Raw genomic sequence first — 4,125 nt, 5'->3', positions numbered from 1 at the left:
ATAGGAAGTATGTCGCGGATGATGAAGTGAGGGTGGAATACCGAGGTCTTTGTGGATGCTCGTTTTGGATGTTTTTCTCACAATTTTTGGACTGTGATCGACATAGCAGGAGGCATATAGGCACTTCGAACTTCCGCGGCATTTTGATAGTTTCGTTAACACAGCCCACATGTTGATGGTTTAATTGGCACATTGAAGTTATTGATCAAATGTGACCAATCACTTTTGGAAGATGTGATTGACTGCAGTCTCACATTTCTAGCATGATGGTACGTAAAATTCACGTGTAATTATATGACAGTCAAGCTGTACATGAGCTTGGTTAGATCGACTTCTTTGACCTGAAATTTTCATTTCTGTTCTAATAGGTAGCTTAATTATCTTCTTCAAGAAGAGCATGAGTTCTGTCTAATTAAAGTTCGAGGAGTTGCACACACAGGTATTAAACTATTAATGCACATTAAGTGTACACACTCACCTACATTCGTTCCTTCTAACGTCTCCATATCCATCATATAACATTTATCATTACCAATTTCAGATGTTTGACCAAGCCCTTTCTCTCCTCCATCACAAAATAACCCTTCCTTATCTTCCCCAATTCGTAACAAGCAATCATCATCAGATACTTCTTCGTCTGATGGTAACGAGTTGTGGTACCGATGGTCAGTGTAGCGTAGACCTGCTTCATTGATCTCCATATTAACCTGCATTCAAGGTCATTTCAGTTTCAAATCAATAATAACAGTGTAATTTGCTGCTGTCAAAAAAGTGCAGTTTTGCTGCTACAATATCCGAAATAATTTACAGTAATAATATGCCAACAACAAATGGATAGAACATGTTGCAGCAGTACAAACTTTATGGTTGTGGTTTCAGCAAGATGGGGTTTGCATAAGGTATATCACACAATAGTTAACAGTAGAATTGATGTTAAAAGTGAAGGTACGACATTGTTAAAGCTAGACGGATTAAAGGTAAAATGGAACTGTCCCCAAAACTAAGCATAGATCATGTAAGGGAAATCAAAAACAAAAAAATACCCGAACTTTGGATCATTTCAAATAAATATCCCATCTACAAAATCTCAATTCTGTTAAGACATTCCATTAAAAGAACCGTTAATGGCATTCTCCCAAAAAAAAAAAGGTGTTTGCCTACATGTGTAAAGTAAGTAAAAGTGTATTTTAGCCTTTTCCTATTGCTCAAGGCCACATTCTATCGTTATCAGTGCTGAACATATCACATTTTGTACTTATCATATCAAGTAATAAAACTCTAATAAAGAGATAGATGACAGCCCAGAAATAAAATTGATCACCGCTAAGACACTAAAAAAAATCTACTAAAGAAGCTCAGTGAAATAAGTTTGTGTTTCATTTGATTGGATAACCATGTAATTAATACAATGAGTCTTCAAATAATTTTACACACTCAAGATACAGGAGAAGAAATATGGACATTAAAATAGAAGATTAGCAATCCCCAGAAATATCTATTAAGAACGTACAACCCCAGAGAGAGAGAGATGCAGAGAGGAAGAGGGAGAGAGAAAGGAAGTACTCTATTTTTGTAGCATCTTCATTTGGGAGGGGGAAAAGAGGCTCAGTATCCCAGCCAAGCTCGTGTGTGAAGTCACTAAAGCGTGCTATCAGCTGTTGCCTTGGTGATGATCTGATAGAAAAGTTAATGACCATTATACGTCATATACATCTGTATCTAAATATATATATATATACATATATATATATATATATATGTATGTATGTATGTATGTATGTATGTATGTATGTACAGAGAAACATGAAATGTAACTTCTGCATACATCGCACACATGAAACTATGACAGATTTAGGCAGCAAACAACACAACAGACAGTTTCAACATATACAAAGACCCAAATTTAAATGCTTTCTTGAACCACAGAAATCAACCTGTTGTGTATAAATGAAGAAATTTGGTAGATAGGATTTCACATCAGACGGAAACCAATGCTCAAAGTTATAAAATTTAGTCACAGTCACGTTAGTACTTTATTTTACAATCTTGTGGGGTACGAAATTAACAGAAGTTTAAGGATTTTTGGAAAATATAAGATAGTTACAACTTCCAGACAATAGATCATACAATACCAAAACGTGCAGATGGATGTATATTATAGAGTTCATCAGTCTCATCAGAACCGATTACATAATAGTTGCTTAGGGAAAACAAGAGTCAAGCCCAAAAAGAAACTGCAAGAGAGCATAAACATGTACATATGATTGCATCGTTAGTAACAAATTCTAAAACCACATTGTAATTAACTTGTACCAAAAACCACATTGTCCTGTTCTATAAAATGGACAGTGTCAGACTATCAAATCTCAATCATCAATATTTTGGAAATTTGCACGCCTCCTTCACCTTCACCAATAATTTTACATCTCTTTCATTTTCATGTCTACAAATCAAAGAAGTGATGCCATATATTTATTATTCATGATATTTCTAATTTGTTGGGACTCATGCCAATCTCACATCTGATGCTACTAATAGTTTTAAGGAAACTGTGAGCGAAGATCGATGTATGCGATTTTAAAATCGTAGCATAGCTTGAAAAATCAGCAATGACTAAAATTGAGCTGCAATGTTCTTCTGAGACCTCAAATATGGTGGTAGTGCTTTCAGTTAGAGACGTACATTATTCATATTACTCATCTGCTATAAGCCAATAACAAAAGCCAAAAATTTCTACAGGAGCAAGAAACTATGATAAACTCCTTTGGAGAATATACTAACATTTAGAAGTTAATTTATAGGATGATATATATAGACCAGTTTTGACGGATTGATATGCTAACAGAATCATTGGCAACAGAAGCCCTAAGTTCTACAAAATGGACAAAAGAAGAGAAAAGCCATCAGTTAGACTTCCTTCTTAGGCAAGAATTACACAATTAAACCAAAAAAACCAAAATGAACTACAATTTACAACAACAGCACAACAAAAGAAGCTACAAATTCTAGCAAAACTAGCATTACGACAATACAAGAAAATTTTTATGACCCAGCTAAACCAATATCAAAATCAAACAGAAGAGTGAAGAAAAGCAACAATGAAGGCAAAAACACACAACTTTCCATGCCCCAGACTAACACAGCAAGAGTATAACATCTTAAATACACAAATATTGATGCATACTCTACTCATAGAAACCTGGTTGATTACCAGATACCAGTTCAACCTGATGTCTTTCAAGTTTCAATTAGAGACCAAACTCGATAACCGTCCAAAAAAAATCACAGCAATATCAGATATAAAAAATAATTGAAATTTTAACAAGCACTTACCGCCCAAGATGAGGGGAAATCTAACCGGAGATCTTACAGCATCTCCTCAACCCTTACACCATCGATATTGGTATGGTTTCTGTAACGGCTATGCCTTGGACGGCGACCTTGACACTATTGAATCTTGATATCGTTTCTACAAAGGCTATAATGAAACAGGGGGCTCCGTTATTCCCCTTCCTCTCGCTCTGGGTTTCCTCTCTCCTCTCGTGAGAGCCGGTGGAGAGAAGCTCCTCCCTTCGCGCTTTTGCTCAGGCGATGCCCTGTTTCTGAGGCTTCTTGGCCTTATTTTTTCAATTCAAGTGTTTCCCTTTCGCTATGCTCCATTGTCTTCATCAAATTCCTTGTTTGGGCGTTGCTGTTGGTGTTCGTTTTGTGATACGTGGTGACTTATTCAACAAGAGTGGATTATTCTGTGAATTGTCTACAATCTCCCCTCTCCCATCTTTTACCGTAACGGTTCAAAATTTTACGATTAACGTTCCGTTATTGTGAAATTACACCATGCCCCAAGGTTTGAAAAGTTGTGGGATTGTGGTGCTCCACGTACACTGGTTTGACCGGCTGTAAGTTGCAGCATGCGTATTCCAGAACTCTCTGATTTATATATATATATATATATATATATATATATCATTCATCAGAAAGCAGTACCTTAGTCATTGAATATAGCATGATTTATATGTATATTGTCAGATTGAGAGCCATACCTTCGTCTCCGCTATGTGGTAACGACCAAGTGCAGCGAACCCTGTCAGTAAACAAAAAAAATAAAAATAAGCAAAGTCAACG

The 4,125-nt window shown here is 36.0% G+C and overlaps 1 long non-coding RNA gene across 1 annotated transcript; it reads right to left on the bottom strand.

Annotated features, from left to right (window-relative positions):
• Positions 1–284: 284 nt before the first annotated feature.
• On the bottom strand, positions 285–3,702 carry LOC112181689. Its single transcript, XR_002929051.2, has 3 exons — positions 3,334–3,702; positions 1,564–1,674; positions 285–707 (listed from the first exon to the last, which is right to left on the bottom strand). It is a non-coding gene; the product is annotated as an uncharacterized LOC112181689 (long non-coding RNA).
• Positions 3,703–4,125: the final 423 nt, after the last annotated feature.

The sequence above is a fragment of the Rosa chinensis genome, chromosome 1, assembly GCF_002994745.2.
Source record: "Rosa chinensis cultivar Old Blush chromosome 1, RchiOBHm-V2, whole genome shotgun sequence".
Lineage (NCBI taxonomy): Eukaryota > Viridiplantae > Streptophyta > Magnoliopsida > Rosales > Rosaceae > Rosa > Rosa chinensis.
This window is presented reverse-complemented; position numbering and strand designations above follow the sequence as displayed.